Genomic DNA, 21,001 nt, shown 5'->3' with positions numbered 1-21,001 from the left:
TCCCTCTTAAGAGAAATACTATTCTATTTTATTGTAATTTGCACATATCTCTTTAATGTATACATTCACAGGCCTTATTATAGAACCTAAATGCTACTTTCTTGTTATTTTCTAATTAGTTATACAATTCTATTAAACTATAAGTTTTTCATGGATTGATTTTTTTCTTTCCCCAGCCTAGAGAAGTAAATAAATATTGCTGTTTTTTTTCCTCCTTCTATGGCATCCTGTTTCAATAACTATTCTTATAACCTTAATTATCACTTACAGCTTCAGAAACTTTCTCTTCTCAAATTTACAAGTTTAACATCAAACCTTTATGGTTTATTGCTTGTCCAGCATAGTACATGGTGGCACCAGTCACTTTCTGTATCCTCCGGGTACTATGCAGAATAGCAGTGCAGAGAAAAGGAGAGGATAACATCAGAACACAGCATCCCACTGGCCAAATGGTTAGGCATATACCTGGTCATGTCCAGTACCAGGAAAATGTAGCCCAAATAAATAGCATCATCTTACTTAGAAAATGGAAGTCGACTTTAAATAAATAGAATAAGATAAGATCATATTCAAAGTTAGGACCATCTCTGGTTTTATATTTAAGCCAAAAAGCACATTTCTCTAAAAATCAGTCTCAAAACCAGTCAGGGACTCAAAAGTCATGCTGATGTTCTTGTCTCATTCCCCTTGTTATATTCTTTTGCACTGAAAATTAGCATCTAATCCTGTTTATCTTTGTCTTTGATGTTTTCAGCTTTAATGATTTCCAACTCATAGACCATCCTATTCACTAGAGAATCCATCTGAAGTCCCCACCTTTTTCGATGACTGGAGAACAACAAATAGACTGACAACAAAAGCTGCTTAACTATGTGCAAAACAGAGCGGCATGAAAGACATCCTTTGTCAAAGGAAATTAGATCTTGCAGAAATTTACCTATTAATTTGGGCAGGGGGCAAGGGTGGATAAAGTGGCATCATTTTAGCAAAAGACTTGAGGGAATCTGCATTTTTAAGCTGCTTATCTGCTCAGGTTGTCCTCAGCATTTTGTGTGGGTATCAGGTGTATTACACTCCTAAAAATAATTCCTCTGAAAAATTTCCCTTTAAATCTTTTTTCAGTTCTTAAGGGGAAATGTTCCCTTTGAGTCATTGCATTTAATATATTGCAACTTAAAATTAATTTAATAACATAAAGTTTATAAGCTTGAATTATCAAGACAAAGCTGAGAATCCAACTTAAGAGATTGTGGAATGTCTTTCCGCCTCCAAAGAAGCCAGGTGTTTATTTGGAAGTTAGTTTTTTAAAGGGGAGATTATAGTAGGTTTCAACTGAAAGTATAGATAGAAAATATCAGTCTGGATGAGAGCTTCACTTAGAGACTTGAAGAACAGTGTGAAAATCTATGTAATGAAAATATTAGTTGTTGTGATCTAAAGGACATAAAAAATAGGCAATTTTCAACCACTTCTGAAATCCCCTCCCCTCCATTGCTGCACCACCACTACCACACACACACACACAGTCGGTGAAGTGGGGTCAGGAATTCAAAAGCAAGACCAACGATGCATTCACAATCAATGTGAACAAACATATTGAACGCCCTGTTTCTATGATTCTACACCATGTACCCATGTCTACTGTAGCCTGTATGTTTACCAAACTAAGAGCCCTAATCGGTAGGCACTGGGAATTGTCCATGACTATTTACAAGTGTTCAGCAATAAGCCTGGCACACTGTAAATGTTCAAAAGGTGGGAACAAATGAACAAGTGATGAGTAGGTGTATTAGTGAGTGAAGTACTGTAGGAAATAGACAACGATTTTATGTTGCTCAATTTTCACTGCCAATTTTTCCTTAAACTTTTCTGGCCACAGAATCATTTATTATAAATGCAAATTCCTGACCCAGATTTCATGAGTCAGAGTCTTCAGAGATTCCATATTTCAGACAGGAAACATCTATTTTCAATTAACCAGATGATTCTTATTGAGTTTAGGAATACTTCACATTTTTCATGCAACTTCTTTTTGCTAGAACTTTTTAAATCTCATATTGACTTATTACTCAATTTTCAGGAGGTCTACTTTCCTTGTCAGTTAAAATGACTGTTGGGTAAAGCTGGCAGCCTAACTCCAAACTTACAATTGACTATTAAGCAAAATAAGACTAATATCTAACCTGAGCCTGAAGAGATTCTGCTTATCAAGGCAACTTTGGGGATTAGATGTTGGTCATATTGCTTTAAAGAATTTTTATTCTAATAATTTAACTTTAGCTCTCTTTTGAAGCAAACAACACAAAAGTCTCTGGTTAGCAATATAATATATTCTTGTCAAACTGTGTTGTGTGAAACCTCTCTCCATCGTTACCCCAAAGTCTAAGATTCATGAATTTTAGGGATGAGGTTTTGTGCTTACATTACAGGGCTATGTCACTTATCTCAAGCCTGAATGTTTGACTATATTGTAGTGAACTAACACCTATGTGAGAAATTTTTAATTAAACTTTACTGTGGAGCTTTTTAATAAATCAAATTAAAAATATTTTTCATGGTCAATGAGAAAAAGAAATGTGCTATGAAACATTTGCTCAGTAACACTGTGGAGCCAAGCCTTGCTTTGCTGCAGAGGGGATACAAACCCAGCTTTCAAGAGAAAGAAGACAGTTTATAAGCAAGAGGAAATTCCATATTGAGATGCCATACGGTGTTAAGTAAGATGTTATGTGGGAGCTCACAACATCTACCATAGCATGATATTGATTATGCAATTGTCAGTGAGACTGAGAGGATGTACTACATTGAAAAAGTATGCACAAAGCTTTAAGATGCTATAACATTTACAGTGGTGTCCATAAATGACTCATATAAATTGTTATTTTCCAATTGCAAGATATGAATAATTGGCAAGAGTGTTTCATAACATTTTTGTCTAACTAGTAAAATGTTGAAGTCACCAATTCTCTCTTTAAGACCTTGGTGATCATACTAGTTAATGTTCATAAAACTACAAGTGAATGTGGAGTATGGTATCACAGGAATATAAAAAGCAGTCCATACACTTAGATCTTATAAAATATCTCCAAAAGCTTTCAAAGTGACAAAAAGTAAAAGGTTTGACTTAAAATGATAAGGAAAACCATAAGGAAATAATTTGGAAAAGAGATTTGATGTGACTATCTGGGGGAGAAGAAATGTTTACCCCTATACACTTTCATTTTAAAATAGGAATTAGTGAAAATAAGCTAAGTAGTCTAGTGAAGAAGTTTCAAAAAGAACAATACAAATGTTAGTAAAACAGGAATAAGAAAATATATATATTTATTTTATTGTTTTAAAATGTTATTTTATCCTTAAAAGCTATACCCATGACAAATAAATCTATAAATCAGACAAAGTTCAGTTCAGTTCAGTTCAGTCACTCAGTGGTGTCAGACTCTGCGACCCAATGGACTACAGCACACCAGGCTTCCCTGTCCATCACCAACTCCTGGAACTTACTCAAACTCATGTCCATAGAGTCGGTGATGCCATCCAACCATTTCATCCTCTGTTGTCCCTTTCTCTTCCTGCCTTCAGTCTTTCCCAGCATCAGGGTCAGTTTTTTGCATCAGGTGGCCAAAGTATTGGAATTTCAGCTTCAGCATCAGTCCTTCCAGTGAATATTCAGGACTGATTTCCTTTAAGATTGACTGGTTGGATCTCCTTACAGTCCAAGGACTCAGACAAGGTTCTGAAAGTCTAATTTAAACACTAAAAATCTAAACACAGGGATAATAAAGGAATTTTAGTATGGAGGAGATTGAAATCATGGTGAAGATGTAACAAAAAGTCACAATACAATAACAGGCTTACAAAGAAGCAAGAAAATATAATCCACAGTGTGAAGAAAGGGAAAAAACAAATCAACTGAAACAGACTCAGAAATTATATGGATAATAAAATTTATTGACAAGGACACTGAAACAATTTTATAATTATATTCCATATATCTGAGAAGAAGGTTTAAGCATGTTAAGTAGACACACAGAATAATGTCATATCAAATATCATAATAAAATAGCTTAAAGCCAGTGATAAAGAAACAATCATAAATAAAGTTAAAAAAGCCACAACCAAGAAAGACAGAACCATAATGACAGCAGACTTCTAATTAGAAACTCTGTAAGAAAAGAGATCGTGGAATAACATCTTTAGAGTACTCAAAGGAAAAAACTATCAATCTAGGCTTCTAAATATAGAATAAATACCTTTGAATTGAAAAGACTTTTGCAGACAGATAAAAAAAATGAAAGTATCATCAATGGACCTCTACTACAAAACATGTTAAAGGAAATACTTAGAGAAGAAGAGAAATTATACAGGATGAAGATATGGATCTTCAAAGGATGAAGAGCACAGAAAACAACTGTGGATAAATACATGAGATATTTCTATATAGTTTAAACTACAAGTTAACTGTTCAAAAAGCATTAAAACTGTATTTCTGGAGTTTGTAACGTTCAATGAATGTATGATAACATCACCACAAAGAATTTGAGAAACAGAAGAATCCTGTAGTAAGTTTCCTATAACCACAAGTGAAGTGCTATATGATCACTTGAAGGTAGACTTTAATAAGTTAAAGATATAGACTAGAAACCCCAAAACAATCACTAAGATAACAAAACAAAGCTATAGGTGATAGGACAAAAAGGGGATACAGGGAATCGCAAAAAAATACTCAATCCAACAAAAGGCAAAAAAAAAAAAGAAAAATGATGGCCTAGCGTATGTGCTTACCAGATATGCTAAGTGGTTGATTTCTTATTTAAGTGTCTGTGAGTTAGACTTACAGCCACAAGAACAAAAGGAAAATAAATAGCAATGTTCTGTGATTTAACCCAATCATATCAGTAGTCTATATACTCCAATTGAAAGGCAGAGATTGTTTTACTGGATGAAAAAGTGAGACCCCACTATCTGCTGCCTAGAAGAAATTCATTTCAAAAATAAATACAGAAAAGAATTGAAAGGATGACATAGCAAAACAACAATAATCAAAAGAAAGTTGGAGTAAATATATGAATATCAGGTAAAGTAGATTCCAGAAAAAAGGATATTGCTAAGGATAAAAAGTATTTAGTAGTAGTAATGTGATTAATTCTCAGGAGGGTATAATACGTTTATGATTCTAGACATATTTTATCCATCCTTACAAATAAAACTTGTTTCCCTAAAATTATAAGAACCTTAATAGCCTCATAGGGGCAACACTTGAAAGAAAATTAGGAAAACAAAATAAAACAGAATTTAATGACCTAGCCAAAAATGTTCACTTTCTAATCCCTGGAAGCTGTGAGTGTGGTACCTTACATGGTGAATTCAACTTCTGAAATGTAGTTAAGGATAAGGACCTTGAGATGGGGAAATTATTCTGGATTATATGGATGGGTCCTCCCACTCCAGTAATTTTGCCTGGAGAATCCTATGGACAGAGAAGCCTTGTGGGCTATAGTCCATAGGGTCACAAAGAGCCAAACAGGACTGAAATGACTTAGCACGTATGCATGGGTGGGTCCAACGGTAAAACATAATTCTTTAGACAGTGAGGGCTCTTTCCCAGCTGAGTCAGAGAACGATGTGATGGCAGATGAGTCAGAGAGATGTAGCACTGCTGGATTTAAAGATGCAGGAGGGGGATCAATGCCAAGGGCTGTGGGTGGCCTCTGGAAGCTGAAAAAGCCAAGATAACAGATTCTCCTCCAGAGCCTCCAGAAAAGAACACAGCCCTGACTTTAGACCAGTGAGATTTATGTTAGAGTCCTGATCTAGAGAAATGTAAAATAATAAATAAGTGTGTTTTTGATGCCTCTAGGGTTGTGTAATTTCCTATGCCAGAAATGTAAAATTAATACAATGCGAATTACTAAGAATAACCTGATAAGGAGTATTAGAGTATGTTGAACAAAACCTTATATTTTAAACCTGTTCATCTGTAACATTCCTCACTGAACAACAGTTTTTAGTTTTATGGCTATTGTATTTCTAATATAGTGATGTCTTGGATTTGCTTCAATTGTCTCTACCTAAATACCTGAAATGTCTGTCAGAAAAAATGGGTAGAATCTAGGTGCTTCTTTATCCACCCCAATTAGTTTGCCTTATTATTTTATTCTACCATCAGAATAAATATTTGGAGGTATGGTGCTGGACGGACATGGGTTCTTGCTTCTGTAATGGAAGTCGTACTGCAAATAGACTTGGAGTGGCTTCAACACAGAGATCCACTGTCCGTAACTTTAGAAAATTTCCCCTTTCTGTTTTCAACTCTCTATTTTGAGAACTATTAATAATTGGACCACAGAGTTAAAGAGTTAGCACTTTTTTGTACCCTTAAATTGCTCGTTTCCATTCACTTTGTTTTTCTGTAGTACCTTAGTCCTTCAGGCTGCTGTAATAGAATACCATTGTAAGACTGTGTGTAAGACTGGGTAGCTTATAAACAGAAATTTATTGCTCATAGTCTTGGAACTTCAATATCAAGCATCCAGCAGTTTGGTGTCTGGTGAGAATCTGCTTCCTAGTTCTTAGATGGCCAACTTATCACTGTGACCTCACGTGACAGAAGGGGAGAGGGAGCTCTCTGCTGTCTTTTATAAGAGCACCAGTTCCATTTGTAAGGGCTCCACATTCACAACCTAATCATTCTTCAAAGGTTCTACCTCCAAATCATCACTTTGGGTGTTAGAATTTAATATATGCATTTTCGGGGCATACAAACATTCTGTCTGTGGCACATAATATAACTCAGAATCATATTTGTGAAAATGTCACAATATGATTAGGTAAATAAGGACTTTAAAAATTTATTTTAAAATTTTTGCTTTTTATGGTTGTCAATGATGTTATTCTTTATTGTGAGTGTTATATTCCTTTGAGTCTCTTATAGCCATAAACTGAGTTAATTCAGTTGGCGTTTGCTCAAAAGTCTTTTTTACTACAATGAGGGATTGTTTTGCAGACTTGCTTATCTCTGGCCTGTTTTATGTCCACTTGACATAAAATGACAAACTATGGTGACAAAAAGGAAAAAAAAATAAGCTTTTTTTTTTAATGTATTTTGATATAGGGTGGTTCTGGTAATTCATTTAGATTTGTAACATCATAAACAGCCCAAATGATGACTGGTGTTTTGGGGACTATGAAATATTGAATTCTTGTATAATTAGAATTAATCTCTAAACTATTTTCCTAGTATAATAGTAGTTTAGTTACTAAGTCATGTTCGACTCTTGTGACCCCATGGACTGTAGCCCAGCAGGCTACTCTGTCCATCAGATTTTCCAGGCTAGAATACTGGAGAGGTTGTTGTTTCCTCCTCCAGAGGATCTTCCCAACCCAAGGATTGAACTCATGTCTTGAACTCACATCTCCTGCCTTGCAGGTGGGATTCTCAACCACTGAGCCACCAGGGAAGCCCAAACTACTTTCTTAATCTTAGTTTAAGAACATATGCATTTCAAAGAGATTGGCAGAAATTTGAGCATGTGTATAAATATGACTTTTAATATAGAATACATTTTAAGGCAGTGTAGTTCAATTTATTTTCCAAAAATTCTTTTAATTTAATTCATTTAAGATTATGTTTTTAATAAGCCTCAAAAATATGAGCATAGGAAAATAAATAAACAGGAAATAACTGAGTAAAAATATAAATAGATTAAAAAGGAGGTTAAAAACTATCTAAACTTTAGTCCAATACAGTGAAATTCAATTCAGATAAGCAAAGGCCTATAGTTCATTGAAACAATACTGTGTAATCATCAGGTATTTTCACAAGGTACTTTATTTCTTATTTAATCTTCACCACATTTTCATGAGTCACACTTAATAGCTATTTTAAAGATGTGTACACTGATACTGAGTTTAAATACATTGTGTAAAATCATCTATAACAAACATTAGATTTAGTGACATATTTAGGTTTCTAAAATCTTTGTTCTGTCTTAACTCATTGTCCAATATGTGCAAAATAATATATTAGTGAAAAGCATTAATAGGATTAGGTTTCTGCTACGGAACTTAGAAACCAAAAGACAAATGCAGTATAAAGTAAAGTAGCATAAAAGTTAGTGATTCCAAATTTGCAGTTAAAATTGTGTGACTATGCTACATTCTACTCCTTTAGTAAAATTCTCTTTATTCATCATTCTCTTCTTGCTTTTCCAACATATGCATCCAGATTATTTTACCTTGTTGCTTTTCTCACTTCCCATATCAACTGCTATTGCCCTTGATGTGAGGTGGTTGGGACTCTGCCTTCCCAGCTTCTCATCCCTAGCATCTGGCCCTCACCTACCTCCTTGTTTGCTCTCCTCTTCTCTGAAAGGCCATGGACACAGTCCATTTGCATGGGACTCACCCAGCTCCAATACTATTGTTTTTTGTTTTTTTTCCAAACAGGAGCTGTTTACCTTTTCCTTCATCTCTCCATCTACTCATCAGTTTAATAGAAATTGGGGTTTCTCTGAAAGCCTTCTCCAAATGATACCTACTTGCCTGTTCTCCCACTCTACATATATAATACTACAAAAACTCCTCAATTATAATCTAAACAGTGAATTCCATCAGTGAATGATTACAAGGAAATGACTCCAGTATGACCTTATCTTAATTGGGTACAACTGCAATGACCTTATGTCTGAAAGTCACATTCTGGGGTTCTGGGGGTTATGACTTCAACATATATTTGCAGGAAGCACAATCCAACCCGTAACACCAAGTTCTAGCTTTGTTGTTTTCCTCTATTGTATCTTTGATTTCCACTTCATTAATTCCCAAACTTACCTTCATTATCGTCTCTTGCCTTCTTCTTCCTTCAGGCTTCATTTACTGATCATTTTCTAACTTCTTAAGATATGTATTTAGAGAATTGTTTCAATCTCCCTTCTTGTGTAACATATGATCAAAAGTTATTATTGTTTCTCTAAACACAACCCACAAGTCCCAATTTATCATATTTTATTATCTAATATGTATTCTAATTTCTATTGAAATTTCTTACTTTATTCATGTATTATTTAAAACTCAGTTAACTTCTATTGTGGGCTTCCCTAGTGGTTCAGACAATAAAGAATCTGTCCACAATGCAGGAGACCTGGGTTCGATCCCTGGGTCAGGAAGACACCCTGGAGAAGTGAATGGCTATCTACTCCAGTATTCTTGCCTGGAGAATTCCATGGACAGAGGAGCATGGTGACTTCAGTCCATGGGATCGCAAAGAGTTGGACGTGACTGAGCAACTAACACTTTCACTTTTATTATATTTAATTGAGTTTAATTTTTTCTTAATTACAATGCCCACATTATCAGTCAGACTTACTTAACACATGGGCTTACTCAGCATCAGGCATTACTAGCAATTAGCAAAGGATTCAAGATAGAGTCATAAAAAATACCATAGCAATAACTCGGAGACCCTGAATTCACCAAACACAGCTTCCTTGGACACCTTTTTTCAACCAGGATGTCCTTTATATTCGGAATAACAAACACTAACATTTTGTGCTTAGTGAATTAGTTGGGGATGTTTAGTTTGGGGATCTCTCAACTTTTGTATCCCACTAGGCACAATAAACTGTTGAAAATTCTTCAAGAGATGGGAATACCAGATCACCTGATCTGCCTCTTGAGAAATCTGTATGCAGGTCAGGAAGCAACAGTCAGAACCGGACATGGAACAACAGACTGGTTCCAAATAAGAAAAGGAGTACGTCAAGGCTGTATATTATCACCCTGCTTATTTAACTTCTATGCAGAGTACATCATGAGAAATGCTGGACTGGAAGAAACACAAACTGGAATCAAGATTGCCAGAAGAAATATCAATCACCTCAGATATGCAGATGACACCACCCTTATGGCAGAAAGTGAAGAAGAACTAAAAAGCCTCTTGATGAAAGTGAAAGTGGAGAGTGAAAAAGTTGGCTTATAGCTCAACATTCAGAAAACAAAGATCATGGCATCTGGTCCCATCACTTCATGGGAAATAGATGGGGAAACAGTGGAAACAGTGTCAGACTTTATTTTGAGGGGCTCCAAAATCACTGAAGATGGTGACTGCAGCCATGAAATTAAAAGACGCTTACTCCTTGGAAGGAAAGTTATGACCAACGTAGATAGCATATTGAAAAGCAGAGACATTACCTTGCCAACAAAGGTCCATCTAGTCAAGGCTGTGGTTTTTCCTGTGGTCATGTATGGATGTGAGAGTTGGACTGTGAAGAAGGCTGAGCACCGAAGAATTGATGCTTTTGAACTGTGGTGTTGGAGAAGACTCCTTTTGAGAGTCCCTTGGACTGCAAGGAGATCCAACCAGTCCATTCTGAAGGAGATCAGCCCTGGGATTTCTTTGGAGGGAACGAGGCTAAAGCTGAAACTCCAGTACTTTGGCCACCTCATGCGAAGAGTTGACTCATTGGAAAAGACTCTGATGCTGGGAGGGATTGGGGGCAGGAGGAGAAGGGGACGACAGAGGATGAGATGGCTGGATGGCATCACTGACTCGATGGACGTGAGTCTGAGTGAACTCTGGGAGTTGGTGATGGACAGGGAGGCCTGGCGTGCTGTGATTCATGGGGTTGCAAAGAGTCGGACACGACTGAGCAACTGAACTGAAGTGAGTCACATAGCCAGATGGAGTATGTGACTCGTTTCCATTTTTCAGGCCAGTAGTGGCTCATGTATCCAAATTGTGCAGGTTTATTTATATACCAGGTATTTTCTGCTGCAAACATTTCTCAGACTAATAATCACACATAAGAAAATCCCTGAAAAATCCTCATCCAAAATCTAGATAGTAAATTCCATCAGTCAAAAATTATAAGGAATTTGATAAGCATCAAAAGTCAGCCTCCAGTTTTCTGACAAGAGAGGAATTAGTTACAGACCCACTCAATCCTTTTTAGTCAATTTCACTTGACTAAGTGGTCAGATTACTTACTCTGAATTAAGTCAATCATTTGAAAGTTGTTAAAAATCTGGCTCTGTGGCACAGCACATGATCAGTCATGGCAAATACTCCCTCTGCTCTTGAAATGAATTTGTGTTTTTTCATTGTTGGGGGCAGAGTTGCAATATAATTAAGTGTATTTAGATGTGATCTGGCTTTTTTATGTCTTTACCATCATTTATCTGTTTGTTCTATCTGGTATTAGAAGACTGGTTAAAAAAAAATCCTCTGTGGTTGTGGATTTATCTATAACTTCTATTAGCTCTGGCATTCTTGCTCAGTCTACTTTGAAGCTTACTAAAAGTCTAGAAATTTAGAATTATTTGACCTTATCAGATGACTTCCTTTTTATCATTTTAAAAGTCCCTGCTGCTTTCTAGTGATGCTTTCTGTCTTCTTACCCTTACTTCTAAACTCTCTGTGTCCTTACATTAAAGGTACATAAGTTGTAATCTGTATATAATTAGGCTTTGCTGTTTTTATTATTAGTAATCTGTCCTGAAAAACTATTTTTTAAATATTTAGACCAGTTATGTTTGATGTAGTTATTGATCTACTTGGGTTTCTAGTTACCATTTTACTATTTGTTTTCTGTTTAAACCATGAGATTTCCCACATTCAATTCCGCACAAAGAATACTTACACATGTGGCCCCAGGTGACTCGGTTAAAGAATCCACCTGCCAAAGCAGGAGATGCGTGTTCAATCCCTTGGTAGGGAACATTCCCCTGGAGAAGGAAATGGCAACCCACTCCAGTATTCTCGCCTGGAAAATTCCACGGATAAAGGGGCCTGGCAGGCTACAGTCCATGGGGTTGCAAAGAGTCAGACACGACTGAGCATGCCCGACCTCAGTCTCCTTCAGTCTGCAATGCCCTTTCTCCTTTTCCTGTATTCAATCGGTTATCTCTCGAGATGACTTTAGTAATTTCCTCATGGGAGATCATCTGGCCCCCCTGTCTGGGTATGGATCTCTTTGTAGTCATTCTTTTAGCATCTTGTCCTTGCCCTTCAGAGCACGAAACTCAGTTATTTTGTGTGACTATTTGCTTATTGTGTGTTTCTGTTTCTAGGCCATCGCTTGAAGTTGGTAGAACTAATTTTTTTCTAATCATAAATAAATACTTGGGGTACTAACAAGTTAATATGTAGAGTCTAAAGCCAATTTTACCTTTCTCCACAAAAGTTAAATCAACACAGCCAGAACTTTAAGAAATGAATGGCACAGTTCCTCCACATAAAACAACACCATCTTACTCAGGCGCTGCTATTGTATCAAGTCTAACTTGTCCTGCCATTGCTTGTATCAGACTCCCTCTTTATTGTAATGCTTTACAGCTTCTTATGATGGTAGGCTCATTCCTATGGAAGAAAAACAGATTTCCAGAAACAATTCTATTTCTTTCACACCCACGTGGAAGGAGAATAAGACTGACCAAGTGCTGGTTTATTTCAAATATTTTCCAGATTATTTGATGCAAATTCTTTTTCTACAATATTCCATTGTCATTTTTAAGTGAACTCGGCAAAGCTAAGGGCTCTGACTCATGAATGTTCACTTTCTTCCTGGATTAAGTAGGCAGTCACAGGCAAAAATGCCTGATGACTCAAAGTTTCTATGAGTGTACTCAAGTTTTTTCCCTTTTGGAAATCACTAGGAGTACAAGTGGAAGAAATAATGATGTGCTCTGTGTGCTTCCTGTCATTCCCATGCGAACAGTCCTCTTCAGGACTTTTATCCTTTCGGAAACATTTTAGTTTATCAAGGTCCTCTAATCCATTCTCTTATTAAATGAAAATATTTCTCCCACGAATTACTTTAAGAAAGTTTATAACAAATAATTCAAAGTAATCAGGATAAATATTATGGAAATTAGATAATACTAAGTGAATAAACATGTTGCAAATTACCTGGGGCCTTGAAATGTCTTTGGGTTGAGTTACCATGTACTAGACTAAATATACTCTGTTGAGTTTGATGAAAATCCAAGGAAGAGTGCAGCCTTAGCATCAACAGATATGTTTCTCTGTTCAACAAATATATTCCTCTGCTTACAAGAGGAAAAGAATGGATCTATTCCTGGCATTAAGACCTTCAGTTCAGTTCAGTTCAGTCGCTCAGTCGTGTCTGACTCTTTGCAACCCCATGAATCGCAGCACGTCAGGCCTCCCTGTCCATCACCAACTCCCAGAGTTCACTCAGACTCACGTCCATCCAGTCAGTGATGCCATCCAGCCATCTCATCCTCTGTCGTCCCCTTCTCCTCCTGCCCCCAATCCCTCCCAGCATCAGAGTCTTTTCCAATGAGTCAACTCTTCGCATGAGGTGGCCAATGCCAAATTCAGACTGAAATTGAAGAAAGTAAGGAAAACTACTAGACCATTCAGGTATGATCTAAATCAAATCCCTTATGATTAAGACCTTAAGAAAAGTGAAAAATGGAAGTTGCTCAGTCATGTCTGACTCTTTATGACTGTATAGTCCATGGAATTCTCCAGGCCACAATACTGGAGTGGTTAGCCTTTTCCTTCTCCAGGGGATCTTCCCAGCCCAGGGATCAAACCCAGGTCTCCCGCATTGCAGGCAGATTCTTTACCAGCTGAGCCACAGGGAAAGCCCAAGAACACTGGAGTGGGTAGCCTATCCCTTCTCCAGCAGATCTTCCTGACCCAGGAATCGAACCTGTGTTGCAGGGTCTCTTGCATTGCAGACAGATTCTTTACTAACTGAGCTATAAGAGAAGCCTAAGAGCTTAAAAAAAAAAATGTCCGGTAAATATTTTAAAAAGTCAAAAATTTTAATATCTAACTCCTCAAAGAAATCCCTTCTGCCTCTGGTTCCTTGAAAATAATGGCTGTTATCTTTAAACCACATAACCTTCACAGTGATCGATTTTTTTTTTTTTTTTCCACACTCATCTCTGTCCCTCAGATGTCCAACAATTCAGTTTGGTTGAACTTGAACTGTATACTGGGTTTATTTCTAGCCTATAAAGGTAACCACTATGGACCTTCATATAGAAAATTTAAATCGCACAATGCAGAATATGTAGGTGGGTCAGGAGTAGAACAGCCAGGTATTCATGTCACCAAAGTATAACAGAGGATACTGTGAAAACATTTAGTTCATATATTTACGAAAATGAATCATAAAAACAATTTAATTTCATAAAAGAGGAAAATTGTGCCATAAATTTGTTTTAGCAATAATAAGGAAATTCTTAAATTGTTTAAAGAAAGTCCAGTCCTTTTCAGACTTTTTAAAAAGAATTCTCCATTTCTATATATTCACACTTCTCAGAGAACTATGCCCTGAAGAAACTAATTTCATTTAATACCACTATTTTTTTTTGAAAAACTGTTGAAGATATAGCAGATGCCCTGGCCTTTGGGGGTATATGTCCAATTAATAACCCAATAAATACTGGTCCTTCCCCTTTTCCTCCCAGGATAAAAGAATGTCCTGTTTCACTGGAATTTAACATGCCTGGAATTTCCTGAAAACTGCTTACATATTCCACCAATTCAGCCTTTTTGTTTTTATATTCTCAGCCAGTCAAATTCTTCTAATTTTTATTCTGTTCCTTAAAGGTGGCATAAAACCACCACAAAACACCTTTTCCAGATTGCAACTTGAATGCTGGATCCTTTTGACCACAACTTGAGCATAGAGTCTAATCCAGCAGAAAACAGATAAAAACAGACTGTGATATTTAAGAAAAGGGTTACAGAGGCTTTGGGAGTTAGAAAAGAATTAAATCCAGGGGTAAAAGCTTTCGACTGGATACTGGGTACCACAGCTTCTGGAGTCTGTAGGATTTGTCCAGAGCAAAAGCAGTTGCAGCCTACATCTCCTCTGCAGGACTGTTGTTACCTTACTTTCATACACTAGGCTTCTTCCACTTTCCACCTTTCTCTGGCACCTGGCAGGAGGAAAGTCAATAGTGTATCCCTTACCTTTTGTCTCAGCCAAACTTTGACTGTACTTCTTAATATATAATAATTTTGCCCCCAGGGTAATACATTTTGACATCAACATACTGAACACTTTATGCTTCATTATGAAAAAATCTCTGCATTCCACCATGAACCAGGGTTTTGCTTTTTCACATAACGTAACACATAAGCTCACTGGTGGGAGAGACTGATTTTCCCTTCAAAAGAGAACTTACTTCTTCTCCAAGATATAAACTAGAGAAACCCACTTCTAGCCATGATAGAATAACTATGACAAGATTTGCCTTCCATATTAAAATATTAGAAATTCAAAGAAAATACGGCAAAAAAATGTTTTCAGAGATTGGACAGTAATAGGATTCTGTGATAAGGGAAACAAACAAGATGATCTCTCATTCATAATTGGAACTTGAGACTGATGGCATTTCCTCCAGTGCTAATAAGGTTCACATTCTGTAAAGAATGTTCAAAATTTTGAAGACCTTTTTTCATAATAAGGACACAATAGAAATAATAAAATGAAGGAATTATTAGTTGCAAGTGTATCGGCCACTATTTATGAAGACAGAGATTACTCTGGAAATTTTAGGCAGAAGGGTATTTGACAGAGAGAATTAGTGCCTGTGTCACAGTTGGAAGGACTGTGAACGTGTTCAGGGAAATCTACTGCTGGATTCTGGGAAATTAGGAAGGGAAAGAACTGGGAGGAATCCAGTTCTTTGTTGATCCATCTTCTGTTGATGACCCTGGCTATCTACAGCACCAAAATGGATGATTTTCAACAGGATGTTCAAAAGCTTTCACATTTGTCCATTGCTTTACAAGAGCAACGGGTGCCTTGTTCTCTTTCTGAATATCGAGCAAGGACCTTTCCTTGGTGGAGTCTAACCAGGACTCTGATGGTAGTAGAAATTATTGGAAATGCAGTTCCAAGTTTTCTGATTTCTGTAAATACAAGATAGTGGACACAATCTGACAAGGTAGGACATGCAAATTGTAAGGCATTTTATTCACACAACAGATATTTTCGAGTATGTAATTACAGTACACAAGGTACTACACTAGCCTGTGAGAGGACGCATGGATAAATTGATACCTGTCCTCAAAAAAATGAAAATTTAGAAGAAAAGATCAGACTCGTAGCAAATACTACAGTTGAGGGAAGTATATGGCTAGTGTCAAATCTGTCATGTAAATAAAATGATCAGAAAATAGAGAAAGCACTTATGGAGGTATGACTTTTATGCTGTTCAATTTGTTGCCTAGTATCTTATATTAATAATTTTAGTAGTATCTGCATTGCAAGAAGCATTTACCATAAAGTAAGTACATTTCCATTCAGTTAAGTATAGTCTATTGTGAGATATATTTTGTAGGAACACTGAGCCACTGTTAGCCGTTGACTTGGAGATGAACTGTAACTTGGTGGAGCTTCCAGACTCCAGAAGTCAGACCTCAGTTACACACATGGAGAAAGCTCTCTTTATTAATTCACTCAGGGATTAGTAGGTTCCAGGGTCTGACTCACACTAAGCAACACAAAACAGTCAAGTATATAAACCAGAAGGCCAATGTTTTAATTTACCACGAGACCCAACCAACCAGGTCACTGAGACTGGTTGTATAAGCAGGGCATGGCTTTTTGATAGGAAGGGTTAGTGCCCAATTAACTAGTTAATGGTCAGTCCAGAGCAGGGCCATCCACTCCTGGACCCAGCTGTGCACTTGCTGAGGCAGCAGATCTTTTTGTGGCTAACATACCCACTGAATAAACAGAGAACCATCCCCTACCCCAATTCTTTGCCTTAGAGCAGTGTATTGGACTACTGACAAATTCTTTTTCAGAAATGTATTTTCTACTCTTACAACTAACATGGCATTTGTGATTGTGATTACCATAGACATGGAATAATTTCTGGAGTTTTTGTCTATTGCTCCTCAGTTTTATTTTTGACTGGCATCAGCCTGGTAAGTTTTTGGCAACACTGTAGAATTATTTACAAAATATCTCCTACTGTGGGTTAGCTCTACAGATGGCTTATTATATTAATTTCTGTTGATTCTTCTTAGTTATGATTTCAGAGGTTGATATTTCCAAGTGAAAGCATTAATCGCTCAGTTTTGTCCAACTCCTTTTTGACCCCATGGGCAGCCCTCCAGGCTCCTCTGTCCATGGAATTCTCCAGGCAATGATACTGGTTTCCAAATGTTAGTCGTGTGCTTCATTCACTATTTGGAGGTATGGATACATTGACTACAGCTAATATAGACAGTTAATAGTCATACCTACAATCATTTAAATAGCTTTTGAATATTTTTGTATTATTGTTAATAAAGGTTATGAAATACTTCAAAGCTACTTTGTGCTGTTTTAAAGATGGAACGCACACTGCTTTATAACAGTCATGCAGATGTCAAAATTGCTCTCATTACTCAGAGAAAAGTGATACCACATTGTAAAATGTTATTTTTATCTCGACGAAGGTGTAAAAACAATTTCATCCTGATCCCCAGCCACTCATTCTACTTAAACTCTTCTTTCATATGTAGTGATGTAGATTTCTATTTTAAGTTACTAACAGTTTGTGATTTTTGTCCCTTTCTCTATTTGCAATGATAATTGGCTAATTAGAGAGTTGATCATTCAGAAAAAAAACAAAAAAACAAAAATCACAGCACTGTTGAGAGGCTGGCTTTGGATATGCAAATGTTCTTATGCATCAAAAGGGATAATTTTTGATGTTTTTTCCCCAAACTCAAGTGCTACTTCTTTCTCTTGTATTCACTTCCGAAAGGTCATCGATGACTTTTTTTTTAAACACACCAAAAAATAAACTGTGATTAACTTGCTTTATGAACTTTGTCCTTTTATGTTTGTATACATTTTAAAAATGTGTCACTATCATTTATTTATGCATAAAATCTTGGCCCAACCAACTATAGCATTAACATTCAGTTTTATCTTTTTGTGGTCATTAGCACATTGAGTTTTTTTAAGAATTAGAGCATCTCTTTCAGAAATTTTTATGGAAAAGGTACATTTACTCAAGGAATAGAGATTTAGAATATAATTTTTGCAAACGAAATAGAGGACTAAACAGAACCATGACTTTCTTTTGGCCGCTCTGGTGCTGTATAAAACATTTTTAATAAAGCAAGAAATACAACAAACCCAAGGTCTTTGAAAGCAATCATTTTACAAAAAATTTCTTCTTTTTTTTCTTAATTTCCTCCAAGTAACTTTTGTATTTGAGCATCTATTAATCTTAAGGCAGTATCAGTTAATTTAAAAAACTGGTCTATCATTTTGTTATGTGTTTATTATGTGCAGTTTATAGATATTATTTCATTTGACCCTTGAATAAGCTCCATTAATTACTAATAGCAATTTTACAGATGAGGAAAAAGAGGCATAGAAAATCTAAGTAATTTACTAAAGTCTTATTGATAACAAGTAGCCAAGCTAAGAAGCAAGCCTCTAGCTGGCTGACTGATCCAAAGTCTATGTTCTTAATCCCTATGCTATAATCAAGTACTACTGTGGATGAGTTACTGCAGTAGAAGACAAAAAGAAATATATATAACAATATTTAGCTTAAGAAATGTATTCTCATTTTGGAAAGAACACCACTTCTCAGAGTTCAGCTTTTCTCGGAACAGACTGAGATGAATGTGAAATTGATTTCAGTGAGTGCTTGAAACTATATGTCTCAGCTTTTTTTCTTTGTCTATAGTGAGCCCCTTCTATATAGAAGGTCAAGTCACATGAACCAACCATCTCAGCTCTAGCTTTTTTGGATCGTGATGAGCATCTGACCCATAGTATCCTACATAAAGCCTGGTTTATGGTCTAGAAGAAGTCTAGCCCAAAGCTTCATTTCATAAGGATGGTGATGGTGCTTGGGTTAATCACATAGTCTCTAAGTTTGGTTGGACGAGGAGAGAGAGCGTATGTCAAGCAGAAGCTTAAGCAGGACTTGACAGAAGGGCAGAAGCTAAAAGGTAACTAGAGAGAAGCAGAAATAGAAAGTAACTAAGTCAAACATAATGGTGGATCTACAGAACACATCAACACGTTTCTGCTGGTGTGGGGTCTTTAATTACAACCTGGTAACTAAAGCTGCCTAGAGGGATAAGGACTATACAGAAGAGAGAGGGGCAAATTCAGGCGGCTAAGGAGAAAGCAAGTCCCGTGAGCTCTTGTCCACCTCCTTTTTTAATTCTCCTGATAAATGTTACCATTTCATATGTCCAGCATGCTGGGTTCAGTCTTCAGCTCTAGTACCTACTAATTTTGTGTCTTAAGCAAACTGTCAACTCCTTTGAGACACTTTTTCCATCTAAAAAATGGACAAGACAGGTACTGTGTGATAGGTCCTGGCAAATGGTAGACCCTTTAGAAACATGACTTGAGTTTACAAATTATTGAATTCACTTGACTAAACAAGCAATTGGTTTGTTTAGTTGGTTCCATGGTTCCAACTAAACCATGTTTAATTGGCTCCAATTGCTTGGTTCCACGGTGGCTCAGATGGTAAGCACCTGCTTGCAATGCGGGAGACCCAGGTTCGATCCCTGAGTTGGGAAGATCCCCTGGAGAAGGAAATGGCAACCCACTCCAGTACTCTTGCCTGAAAAATCCCATGGACAGAGGAGCCTGGTGGACTACAGTCCTTGGGGTTGCAAAGAGTCGGACACGCAGCAATTTCACACACTGACTAAACAAGCAATTCTGCATCAGGCCTCCTGTTCAACATGAGGCTCTGTCCCCACTAATTCTGCCCCATTTTCTCCTCTCTCACATCTCTCAGTTCTCCTTGTGATGAGAGCAGAGGAGACCTCAGTTCCACCACCTGTCAGCCTTCTCACTTACATTCTATTGAAGACTATTCACTTTTGAACAGATTATAAATACAAATATGCCAGTGGGCTGAATATGCTCTATGTCTGTTTGTATTAGGGCTTCCCTGGTAGCTCAGACAGTAAAGAAGTTCAGTCTCTGGATTGGGAAGATCCACTGGAGAGGGGAATGGCAACCATTCCAGTATTCTTGTCTGTAGACTCACATGGACAGAGGAGCCTGGTGGGCCACAGTCCATAGGCTTGCAAAGAGTTGGACATGGCTGACTGACTAACATTCTTTGTATTAAATTCCTAGTTATCCTTTAAACTTATTTTCAAAGAAGGCTTTCTCTTATTACTCCTCCTCAGACTTATTTCCTGGAGAAGGAAATGGATTGCCCTTCCCTAACTAACACAACACAAACTTACTTACCATGTTCACATTGTCCCTTATACCAAAATTCTTGGTGAGACTACCTTGTCACCCCATCAAGGTGGCAGTCTCTACAAGGGCAGAAAGAGTATATTACTTGTTTTGCAACTCTGAAACTAATGAACACAGCACCCGGCACATAGGAGTTATTTGATAAAGTATTTGAATTGGAATGCAATGTGCTGAGCCATGAAGCAGTCTGCTGGAACAGAAGTGATCCCCAAATTGTAGGGGCAGGGAAAAGCTTGAGCTGGATTTGCTGATTTCAGGCCTCCAGCAGCCCTTCCTGGGTGTGGGAGAGTCACCTTTATTGTGCACGTGTGGCTCCTTCGCCACAGCCCAGAAGTGCAGGTGCAGATACCAGCATCAGACAGATTTGCACAAACAAGAACTCTTCGATTTGTCGTGAAACGCTAGGATTCCAAGAAGGGAGGTGATAAGTTGAAAAATTAGGGGGAAATATGTTGTAAGAAGAAGCTGGCACACCCCTTCCCCACCTCCATATTAATGAAATGGAAAGGGTGGGGGAAGGAAATGTTATGCTGTACGTTGGCAGGAAAATTGTGCGTGTCCTGTGAGCAGATGAACATGGGACTGTGAACAGGAAGATGATTATTCCAACACATTATATTTCTCACTGGAAATATCATCCTGCAGGAAAAGTCCAATATCTTTACTTTTGGAGCACCTAACTTTCTACATAATCTTGGGCTTGGAGATAACAAGAAGATCTATAATAGCCTTAGAGGAAGCACATTTAAAAATAAGGTGGA

The sequence above is a fragment of the Bos indicus genome, chromosome 2 (genome assembly GCF_029378745.1).
Source record: "Bos indicus isolate NIAB-ARS_2022 breed Sahiwal x Tharparkar chromosome 2, NIAB-ARS_B.indTharparkar_mat_pri_1.0, whole genome shotgun sequence".
In the NCBI taxonomy this organism is placed as follows: domain Eukaryota; kingdom Metazoa; phylum Chordata; class Mammalia; order Artiodactyla; family Bovidae; genus Bos; species Bos indicus.
The sequence above is the reverse complement of the archived record's forward strand: the minus strand, read 5'-3'. Positions refer to the sequence as shown.